Source organism: Desmodus rotundus, chromosome 4 (genome assembly GCF_022682495.2).
Source record: "Desmodus rotundus isolate HL8 chromosome 4, HLdesRot8A.1, whole genome shotgun sequence".
Taxonomy (NCBI): Eukaryota; Metazoa; Chordata; class Mammalia; order Chiroptera; family Phyllostomidae; genus Desmodus; species Desmodus rotundus.
This window is the reverse complement of record NC_071390.1, coordinates 117,514,095-117,526,501: the sequence shown is the minus strand read 5'-3', so window position 1 is coordinate 117,526,501 and position 12,407 is coordinate 117,514,095. Positions and strand designations below refer to the sequence as shown.

The following is a 12,407-nucleotide window of genomic DNA, read 5'->3' as shown; positions in this document are numbered from 1 at the left end:
AATACGTGCATCATTAAAGTAAAAAATTCAGCCAACTAGCAAGACTTCAGAATGGGAGGAACAACAGACTTTACAAGTACAAGCATTAAACCAAAATTCTAGCTTTATCCTAAGGCTAGAATTTTGCAATATTGAATGCATCATTTTTTGGAAAAGCCACTCCTTTAGAATCTCCTTGGTTAACACGATTTTCAAATTTCCTTTCTCACAGCTATTGCATGTAGAACAAAGGCGATAAGGGACATTTGTGCTAAAATGCAGTCCTTGTAAATTGGTACAGTCTCTGTGGAATCTTGAAGGAGGGTACTTTGACAACATTTATCAAAATTATAGTACAAAATTACAAACTTTTTCACTCAGAAATGTCACATCCAGGAACTTAACATATGTGCACATGCACTGATCTATGGACATGGTTATTCTGCACCACAGTTCACATAAAGGCAACAAAGAATAGAAACAACTTAAATGTCAATAGATGACTAGTTGAATATAAATCACTGTACATGTATGCAGTGAAATACTATTCATTCATCAGAATGAATAAGGGTGATAATATTTAATGTGCTAGCCTTTAATGATCTCCATGATATATTGTTAAACCAAAAAAAGCCAAGTGCAGAACAGCGTGGAAAGTATAGAAAAATCAATTTGTATGAGGTGGGGGTGGGGATATATATAGTTTTGATTTATATGAGCAGAAACTATGTATGCAGAAGCTGATGTAAATCTGGGCTTTCTGGCTTTACTCTGTTCCCATAATCAAGGGTGAAACAGGGTGAAAGTCTTACAGCGCAGTTGTGTGTGTGCGTGCGTGTGTGTTTTAGGGCACAGAGAGCAAGTTCATTGGGTGAATGCTGATGGCAAACATCATCCAGGAGAAACAAGCTGGGGAAAGTCCTGCAACAAGAGCACCGAGGAAGCCTCGGGGGGCTCAGACACAGTCTCACACGGGTGGAGGAAGGCACAGGCGCTGGTCACACTGGGAATGTCTTCAGACGTTCAGCACCACGCAGACGGGCTCTTCATACTTGATACAACCATTGCTGTCCTCGTGCCCTGCCACCCACCAGCATCTCTACTTCTTCCTCTGTCATTTTCTCACCCAGTGCGGCCAGAACATGCCGACAGTGCCATTCCCTTCCTTGTCAGACACTCTAAGGCCTTCCACACAGTCCTCACAGGTGCCCTGGTCCTTTTTTGTGGCCACAGTCTGCAGCATGGGCAGGAAGTACTCAAAGTCCAATACCTTCACATTCACCCCATCACTCTGGGGGGTCCCCAGGACTTTGGGCACCTCGGCATTGGTGGGGTTCTGGCCCAGACCCTCATCACGTCCTCACACTGGCTGTACAGAATCTTGTCATCCTCTGTTCAGTTAAACAGCTGCAAGTCTCCTTGAACTCCATGGTCTGGTCCTTGGGGAAGTCACACATCTTGGCTGTTCAGCTCCGTCGGAACTTTTCCTGGCGTAATGGTGCCAGAGCAGTGTTTTTTAAACTGTATGGTTCATGAAATATATGTAGTGGATCCTGACCGGAATGTCGGAATGGCATACAATAGAATATAAAAGTCTGAGTTCATAGCACATAATAAGGACAAGGATTGTTTTCACAAAACTTGTACTCGCATGTCTGAGTGTGTACACATTAGTTGTTATGTAAAATGTATTTCTTACTCTTTGTCCAGGTCAAAGGGGTTTGAGAGCTATTAGTGTGCAGCTCTCAAGGTACATGGAAAGTAATCTGTACACACACGTGGCTCCCCCAAACATCTTTAATTGTGAGCCCTAACTCTCAAACAGGTGGGTACAACATTTCTCCATTGAAACGTGCACCACAACCTCATAGGCTTCAAACCCTGACCCATCTTTTCCAGGGGTTAGCTTTCCTTTCTCTACCTGCAGAATGTCGCTGACAGTTTCCATCTGTTCCGATGATCTTGTATTTCGTGGCAACTCTTAGACTTCCACAGTTTTATCCATTTTAAAATTACACTTGCATGTTTTTCATATTGAGAATTTGTTCATTTCTTGCTACATGGTGGATTCCTGAACTTTGACTATGGTATTTTTCCTTTAGTTTTAAGTTATAATTGGTTTCCATATGGAATCTGTCTGCCGAACATATGGAAAAACAAAGAAACACATTGCTGATTAAGCCATTTCACCAGTCCTTTGGGTTGCCCTTTGTTCTACATGCAATAGCTCTGAGAATTTGGATCCCACCTTAATTTCTTCTTTCTACTCTTTTTCTAAGTATTGCACCGAGAAGGCACTTTCTCTTCTTCCTTCTTCCTTCTCCTTCTTCCTTCTCCTTCTTCCTTCTCCTTCTTCCTTCTCCTTCTCCTTCTTCCTTCTCCTTCTTCCTTCTCCTTCTCCTTCTTCCTTCTCCTTCTTCCTTCTCCTTCTTCCTTCTCCTTCTTCCTTCTCCTTCTTCCTTCTCCTTCTTCCTTCTCCTTCTCCTCCTCCTCCTCCTCCTTCTTCCTCTTCCTCTTCCTCTTCTTCTCTGTCTTTTCCTCTCTCTCTTCCTCCCTTCCTCCCCCCACTCTGGGGGAAGCCAGTTGCCGTGCTGCAAGTAGCCCCATGGAGAGGCCTATGTGGCAAGGAACTGATGACTCTGGCTAACAGCCAGTGAAGGCCTGAGGCCTGACAACAGCCTCATGAGTGAATTTGGTGGTGGATCCTCACCCACCTCCTAGCTGAGCCTTGAGGTGACTGTACTCATGACTGATGACTAATTGCTTCCTTGTGAGAGACCCTGAGCGAAAGGACCCAGCCAAACTGCATCCAGATCCCTAACCCACAGAAACTGTAAGATAACATTTATTGTTTTAAGTCGCTGTGATTCAGGGTAGTTTGACACACAGCAATAATAACTAACATAGGGGCAAGTCACCCATTGTTTGTACTTTGGTTGAAGGTATGGCTCAGCCTCCATCATGGATGTTGAAACAAGCCAAGTAAGGTCTGTCCTCAATTCCTGATGAATATGGGCCCATGTGAGCACATGACCTGGGCTGAGCCTATCCAGGAATGGCCTGGGATTTAGAGACCTAAATAAGTAAGTGTGGTTGAGAAAGAATTATTCACAGTGACTGCCCTGAGTGTCCCATAGCAGAGGTGCTGATGGCAGCTTCTGAGCCAGACTGCTCCTGCAGGGAACCTTGGTGTCTGGTCCTCAATTTTCCTGTCTGTAAAATGGAGATGATAACAGTTCCTATATTTTAGGGTTGTTGTGTGGATTATATAGACTCAAATGTGGAGAGTGCTTAGGTCAACCCCTGGCAAACAGTAAGTGCTATGTTAGTGCTGACTTTTTGAAACAATTATTTTATACATGAGGTAACTGAGGCCCAGAGAAGTATAAAGCAATTTGCCAGGATTAAAAAAAAACTCTTACTAAAAACTGAGAAGGGGAAATATGAAAAAGGTGGTTCCTATTCTCCTTTGCTCTTAAGGAACTTGTAGAAAGATGATCTAAAATTGGAAGATGTTGATACTGAAGACAGAGGTTTAATGGGAGAGGGTGTTTTAAAGATTTATTTATTTATTTTTAGAGAGAGGGGAAGGAGAGGAGGAAAGAAAGGAGGAGAAAAATCTATCGATCAATTGCCTCTTGCACACCAGCAACCCAGGCATATGCCCTGACCAGGAATCAAACCTGCAACCGTTCAGTTTGCAGAACGATGTCCAAGTTACTGAGCCACACTGGCTAGGGCACAATAGGAGAGTTTTCAGTAGCCCTGCTTCCCCACCCCCAAGTCATTGTCTCCCCTACACAATGCACACCTGAGAATCCTGACAACGCACCGCTGTGGCTGTGCTGAGATGGGCTGGGACCTCAGGGTTTCACTTCCCACTGGGAAGGACCCTGGGCCCTGGTTTGCTGACCTCAAGTACCACCATGGGGGTGGGATGGAGGAAAGGACTTCCCAGTGCCAAAGCTCATATGTCCTAACCGATCTTGACCTGCATTGCACTACAATGACACCACTGGCCAGTGTCCTTGTTCTTAAACAGAGGGCACAGATCCACAGTGACTTTTGCTCCAGGTCAACCCCTGAATCAAGAGGTCACTAGGTTATTTTGTCCTATTCTATCTTGGGACAAGGGGTGCTCTGGGGGGAAACTGAGAGTGGATTTTCTGGTCCAGGAAGAGGATAAGGAGGGGCTCCTAACTTGGTGTAGTTAGAGGGGGAGATGGGGGAGGGGCAGATTTTGCTCTAGACAGGGAGGTCAGGTTGGCAGGGAAGGGATGAGGCGTAGACCGCCATGAGGGAGACTTCAGATTCCCAGTGCAGTTTGCTTCTTCAGGGCTGAGACAAACTCACACTGAGAGGTGAGATTAGGGCATCCCCAGCTTTTCTCTGTGAGCAACCCCAAATGGTTAACACTTCCTGAGGGCTTACTGTATGGCTGCCACTAGTCTGCTACAGGCTTTTTATGCAGAAATGCATCCCAGCAACCATAAGGTGCAGTTATTATTATCTCCATTATAAAGATGAGGGAAGTGGAGGCACAAAAAGGTTAAGTAACTTACCCAAGGTCGCCCAGCTAGTGAGGAGCAGAACTTTGAATTTGGGCAGTCTGGATCCAGATTGAGCTCCTAAACACTGTGCTTCCCCACTTCTTAGGGGAAGAGGTTCAGTCCTATCAACATCAAAGCAGGCTCACTCAGACACCCAGTAACCACCTCATGTGCCGATCACTGTGGTAGGCTGAATAATGGGCCCCAAAGATACCCATGTCCTAAAATCCCGAACCTGTGAATGTCACCATCTATGGCAAAAGGGACTTTGCAGGTATGATTAAAAAGAAAATTAAAATTAAAAAAACAATTTTTTCCAATTACTGTTGACACGCAATATAAGTAGAAAATTTTGAAGGGCAGAGATTATCCTGGATTATCCAACTGGGCACTAAATCTAATCACAAGTGACCTAAGTGAGGGGCCAAGGGGGATCTGAGTACAAAAGAGCCAAGAGGAGACCTGAAGAAGGAAGCAGGGGTTGGAGTGATTCCAGAAAGGAGTCAGGAGTCAAGGAATGTAGGTGGCCTCAGGAAGTTAGAAAAGGCAAGAAAATGGATGGATTTTCTCCTCCCCAGGAAGACCCAGCCCTGCAGACACCTTGCCTTTAGCTCAGGATAACTGATTTTGGACTTCTGCCCTCCAGGAGTATAAGAAAACACATCTGAGTTGTTTTAAGCCACTAACTTAGTGGTAATCTGTTACTGCAGCAATAGGGAACTAATACAGTTACCTGTTGGGAACTGCCCTATCTGGTTTCAGAAACTGTAACCCCTGGTGGCTAAGGCTGAGTAAAAAGACCTTGGGACCAGAAGCCCTTTAGGAGACAAAGATTATCTTCCTTGTAGGGGCACTGCCTCTGCCCCCTTTCACTTCACCCTGCTTGATCCTGGGCAGATGACCAGTTAGCCAATGACGGGTAAGATTCCTCAAAGGGGGGATGACCTAAGACAGGCACAGTCATGAAGGGGACCTCAGGGAAGGACTTGGTGGGCTTTAGAAAAAGGGGGTGATGGATCCTCATCCTTTGGCTTTGACATAGCCTGAGTCCTCATTCTGTCTGCAAGGAGTCTCCTAATCTCTTGGCTGCCTTACTTCCCCTCCATGACTTAAGCCTGAAACAATGCCTTAAGCCTGAAACAATGCTAGAGGTGGGTGAGGCCCTGTGCTGGATAGGGTGGGTTCCCAAAGGCATCAGGCCTAAGAAAGAATGCATAAAATCCTATGAAACCTACTTTGCTAATACCCTCAATTTAAATGATAAGGGTCCAAGCCTGAAATGAGTTTGTTCCTGAAAGTTTTATGGCCCTTTAGCTACCTGACCCTGACTCAGAATAAGCCCTCATAGTTCTTTGAGTGTTATCTATTGTTTGATCATTTCTGCCTGACAATGATTGATGAGCTTTACGAATATATACACCCTGTATTCCTATGCAAATTAAATCCAATAAAAGCCTGTCCAGGCAAGGGATGGGGCTGGCCCTCTCTTTCACTGAGAGAGCCGCCAGCCGCCAGCCGTGTCATCCCTTTCCCTCCACCAGATTTCTGTAGTCTGTGTGAATTTGTCTCCTCTCATCCATAACACCTTGGACACTGCGGGCTGGCCAAGTCCTAGGGTGCTTCATTTCAGGGGTCATGGCATTAATGATTACAGGCAATTTCTGCCTCCTACCCACTGCCCCCCCCATCAGTCACCTATCAAATCATATGCCAGCTGCTTTCATTCTTTCATTCATATATTTATTGAGTGCCTCTTAGGATCTAAGCACTATTATAAGTCCTGGGATTATCCCAAGCAGTAAACAAGACAAAAATTCCATCGCACAGTGCCCATTCTAATGAAGGAGAGACACCAGACACACAAAAATGAAGACATAAATACTCTGAAGACAGTCATCTGTTTAACTTCTGCCTCAGTCATCTGCCACCTGGGAAACCTCACAGCCCAGGTAACCTCTAGCTGCCCCCTCATGAAAGACCTCCTCATCCACTTCTTACATATGTCAGACCCTGGGTGAGGCACCTTCATTCTTCCAATCCCTTTGCCCCAACCGGGGCATTCACCACACTACAGAATAATTTTCTTAAATGGCCTGTCTGCCTGAGAGATCAAGGATAAACCCCTTAGCATGGCTCACAAGGTCCTTCATGCTCTGGTGCCTGCCCTCCACTCCAGCCTTATCCTACCCTCCCCTGGCTCAGCCCTACTTGCCCTCTAGCCCAGCTGACTCACTGGCACTCCTTACCTAGGACAGAACCCTCTCTAGGCCTTTGCCTATATACACACCTGCCTGAAATACTCTCCCCATTCCCATTCCAGAGAGCCTTTCCAGGACCCCCAAGACTGGGTTGATTTTCCATGGTATTTGGGGGACACCCTAAACATACACCTACCATATAGTAATGTGTTCACATGTCCTCTTTCCTCATTGAACTGTGAGCTCCTTGAGAATAGGACTGCCCACTTTATCCATCCTGAAATTGTTACTGCACCTTACAGAATCTCCTGGCATGAAGTAAGCCTTCATAAATATTTTCTGAATGAGTGTGTGAGTGAGGATGTTTTACAAATTTAACCGTAGAAGTGAAGAGAAAGAAGTTATTCATGAGGGCTAGGTGTGTCTTCTGGAGAATGTGAAATTTCAGACATGCTTCTTGGAAGGGCCAAGGCTTGGCAGGGGTTTTGCATATTGGCAAGCAGGTTTTTTGGAGAGGAAGGTGAGCTTAGTAGGCTGGGGAGGAGGCTGAGGGGAGGAAGCTTACCCAGATTGGGGTCGTAACTGTAGGCAGGAACGTTTTGAGGAAACAGAGAAGTTTTTTAAGCCATCTTGCTGAGGTGCATGAGCCTTAATTATTAAGGTGTCAGAAAACTGTTGAAGGCCAGTAAGCAAGGGTTGGCTAAAAAGTCCATTTAGTTTTTTCTATAAAATAAAAGACACACATTATTATTTTCACCAATAACTTTATTGGTTTGGAGATTTTGAATATGTTGGCTATCACCCGCGTGGTATAATGTTGACTCATCTCAATTAATGTTTCAATTTGATCGCTATCAACTCCAACAGGTCTACCTGACTGTGGAGCATCATGCAGAGAGAAATCTCCAGCATGAAACTTTGCACACCACTTTTGACACGTACGATCAGTCACAGGACCTTTTCCCCACACTGCACATATGTTTTTGTTGCTTTTCAGGTGCATTTTTACCTTTCTTGACATAATACACTGAAAATGTTGCTTTTTTCCTTCCATCTTTAATATTAAAATGACTTCACAAAAGTTCATCTAATTTGATGTGTTTTTAAAAAATGCAGCCTGATGTGACAGCTGTCACAATCTAAAAAAATTGTTTCAAATGAAGTTAAAGACAGTTAAGCACTACTAGAACCATCTTAGAAAAAAAAAAAAACACACAAACTTTCTGGCCAACCCAATATTTGGACTTCTTACATGGATTGTATGGAAATAAGTGAAATGTTTCTTCCTTTTTTCGGGCCAGACACTTTAAGATGGTTCAGACTGCCCCAGGAAGGAAGAAGGACCCTGAGAGCAGAGGTCTGGGTGGTAGGTGGCAGTGAACCTCCAGAATTCCAAGTGGCTGGAGGCACTTGAATCTCCTAAAAGCTCCGTGATTCTGTGTGCTTTAGGCCTTTTTGAAACTGGAATGGGAGTGAGCATCTTCATTGCCTCTCTTAAGCTTGTTTACTTTCCAGGGCTGCTTCTTTGATTGCCGAGCTTCAGAATATTTGCATATGAATGAGACATCAGGGGACAATTGTTACCTTTCAGGACCAGAACTGGGGGAAGATTGACCTTCAACTCTTCCAGATATCTCTACAGCAACTTAATGGACTGCTGAGTTCATTCAGAAAAGGGGCTAGGTGGGGCTCGAATACTTTATTCTCAAAACTGTTTCAGGGTTGAGAGGAGATAGGGGAGGATGAAATTTCCCTTTTGCATCAGCATCCCCACTCCCCTTCATTCCTGCCCTGCACACAGACACTTTACTCCACAATGGCCCTGAGCTCCCACTAAAATGGCAGCCCTTCTCCTCCAGTTGCCACCAGATGTAGAACCTTTTGAAGGGCCAGAGTTTTTGTAATTGTTCTGGTCTGCGACGGCATTCTGATGTCAAATCTCTTCCCCCGCTTCACCAACCCCACAGGGTCTCACTCAACAGCTCTTTAAAGCCTGGATCTTGTCACCTTATGCTGCACCAGGTGCCAGTTGTGATGTTGTTCGTGGAACTTTAGCCTAAAAATGGAGCCCTTCAGTGATACAAATAAAGAATGGTTAAAGATAATTGAAAACTGAGGACCATATACATATGCCTTTCCTGGATTGGGCCTCACGTAGAAAAGATCGCTCCATGCTAACTTGACTACCTTCTCAAAGTTTCATGGGAGAGGCACACAGGTCCCTTAGTACTAAAGACCGTGAGATCCTGAAGCTGCAGACTGTGTTGATTTATTCCTGCAGCGACCACACAGTTGCCATTCAGTACACACATTTGTATATTCAGAAGAGAAGTTGCTTGTATTTTCTGAGCCAACTTTCCCCCCACACCCTTCCTTTTCTGCATAAATCATACACTTGGCTCTCCCCCTGCAAAACCAAACCAAACCAGTGTGCCCATAATCTGTTCCCTTCCCCGCCTCACTGTCTCTTACTTGCCCCTGCCATCAGCCTTAGCTACTGTTTCTTTTTCCCCTCTGTCTTTCTAGAAAAAGAAGAACTAGTTCCACCCATATTCCCCTGCATTATGAAATCTGCTTTGAGTTTTCCATTACTCACAGATACCGTACTCACTACTTTCATCAGCAGCCTCTTCACTGAGGAACAGCTGGGCCTTCTTTAGTCTCCATGGGTTGCTGTTGATTTTTTTGCCTTGACATGTTTCCGTCATGGCTTCAACAACACAGAAAAAGATAAATACTGTATGACCTCACTTATAAGTAGAATCTGAAAAAAGTGCAACTCATAGAAACAGAGAATAGAATGGTGTTCGCTAGGGGCTGGGGGACCTGGGGAGATGGGGAGATGCTGGCCATAGGGTACACACTTCCAGTTATAAGATGAACATGTTCTGAGAACCTAATGGACAGCATGGCGACTATAAGTAACAATATGTATTATACACGTGAAAGTTGCTAAGAGAGTGGTTCTTACCACATACACACACACACACACATACACACAGAAAGCACAATTATGTGAGGTGATGACATGTTAACTAACCTTGTAACCTCTTTTTTTAAAGATGTTATTTATTTATTTTTAGAGAAAGGGGAAGTGAGAGAGAAAGAGAGGGAGAGAAACATCGATGTGTGGTTGCCTCTTGCATGCCCCCAGCTGGGGACACAGTCCAGAAACCAGGCAAGTGCCCTGACTGGGAATTGAACCAGCAACCCTTTGGTTCACAGGCTGGTGCTCAATCTACTGAGCCACACCAGTCAGGGCCTTTATAACCTTATTGTGGTAATGATTTTGCATTATATATGTGTCTCAAAATCATCACATTGTACACTTCGGCTTGCACAATGTTGTACATCAGTTAGATCTCAATAAAGCTGGAAGACAATAAGAAACAAGGAAAAAAGATTCTCTGTATAGATTTCAGAGAACTAAACTGAATTTTATTTTCATTAAATGTAATATTTAAAAAATTCCCTGGGTTCCAATTTCAGCTAAGCTTTTTACTAGCTGATGACCTTGGATAACTTCCTTCACTGTTATGTGCCTTGATGTCCTCATCTATAAAATGGGAATAATAATTATACTTACCATAAAAACTAGAGTTTTTATGAGGATTAAATTATTATAATACTTGTAAAGGGCTTAGGAAAATGCCTGACAAATAATCACTATGCTTTGTGACACTGAAGATGATAATGAAGAAGAAAAAGAGGATGATGATGATGATCGACATTAGTGATGGGTGCCTGAGTTTGGATCCTGATGCTCCCGCCTGTAAGTTGTAGGACTTTGAGTATGTTTCTTAAATTCTCCAAGCCTTAGCTTCCTCATCTGTGAATGGAATAACGGCACAGGCAATACCTATGTATCACATTAGATTGTATGAGGAATGAATCAGATCATATGTTGTCTGTATCATAGTAAGCTCAATGATGTGAAGTTTTCCTAAAAACTTAAAACAACCTGGAGTAACAATTTCTATTCCATAGGTTACTAAGAAGATAAAACGAGAGCACCTGAACACGATCCTATAAATGAGGCACTCATTATAATGTCAATTCACTTACAGCGGATGGCAGTAGACACCAGCAAATACAGTTTAGCTCAGCTAAGTAGCACACAGGGAGGACAAATACAGCACCGTTCTCATGAAATTATTACCGTGCCTAGTCTCACTTCTGTGACTGTACTGAATGAACAACCTGCCTGGGTTAGGAATTTCTTTGTTCAATGTTAAAGAAATGATTATTTTTGTTAGAGAGCCTGTTCTTGCGCCACATTCATTTCCCTCAGTGTCCATCTTCATCTCTGGACACCCCCCTGCGCCTGTGCTCTGGGCTAGCCCCTTGTTACTCGAAGTGTGGCCCGTGGACCAGAAGCACCAGCTCTACCCAGGAGCTTGTAGAAATGTAGGATCTTGGTCCTCACCTTAGAGTTACTGAATCCAAGTGGTTCACATGCTTACCAATGTTTGAGAAGCAAGGCTTTAGCCACATTGGACCTTGTGGTATTCTCCCAAGGGTCATGCTGGCCTTTGCACCTGCTGGTCTTCCCAAATCAGAAACACCCCTTCCCCATCTGTTAGGCAAACTGGCCTCTTACTTACTCGTCTTACCTCATTGGTGAGGGGACCAGCAGGACGTGAACCCATCTCAAAGGAGAATAGAGCGGACTGGTAAATATTGTCTATGAAAAAGAGAATGTTGGAATAAGACTGCAAAATTAAATGTAAAACTGCTGTATATTGATGGAACAATAAAATGGTAACTTTTGGAGCTATCTCTTCTTTTTTTAAAAAAAAGATTTTATTTATTTATTTTTAGAGAGAGGGGAAGGGAAGGAGAAAGAGAGGGAAAGAAACATCAATATGTGGTTGCCTCTCACATACCCCTTACTGGGGACCTGGCCTGGCATGTGCCCTGACTGGGAATTGAACCAGTGATCCATTGGTTCACAGGCCTGTGCTCAATCCACTGAGCTACACCAGCCAGGGCTAGAACTATGTTTCCTAGCTGACAAAGTCATTTGTAAGTTTTCTTCTGTAAGTTAATATCTCATTTACAGATTCTAGGCCCTATCAACTGTAAATGAAAATCTGAATGAGATGACATCCCCTAGAATCAGATGACCCCCATGCAGGCTTCTTCCTGCTCGATCTACAAGGACTTTGAAAAGGCACATAGTGATATTTTGCCTTATTTCCAAGTTCTAGATAATTTTTCTTAAAAGTTTAAACTTGATGACAGGAGCCATAAGGAATACACATGTTGGATTGCCAAACTTGACTTTATACAAAATTCCAATTATGTTAGTTTCAGAGGATGAGGAGACTATCACTCTCACAGAGCTGAATGGAAAGGAAAACAGGATGAGACTAGGCCTGTATTTAAAAGATATCTTCCTGAGCTTATTCGAGCCCCACTACACTCACCAGAACGTGGGGATAACATCTATTTAATTCCAAGACCAAATTTTTATACTCTTGTGAATTACTGAAGACCCCCCAAAGAGTGTTTTCTGTTAGGTCTATCAGTATTTAATATTAGAAATTAAAACTGAGAATTTAGAAAATATCAAGGCATTTAATAGTAATAAAAACTCATTGCTGACATAAATAATATCATTTTTATGAAAAGGAATTATATTTTACAGAACCCTCAAAGGTTTGGCTTTGATTCAGAG

The 12,407-nt window shown here is 43.5% G+C and overlaps 1 pseudogene; it reads right to left on the bottom strand.

Moving 5' to 3' along the window:
• Nucleotides 1-994: 994 nt before the first annotated feature.
• On the bottom strand, nt 995-1,436 carry LOC112320219 (myosin light polypeptide 6-like; annotated as a pseudogene).
• Nucleotides 1,437-12,407: the final 10,971 nt, after the last annotated feature.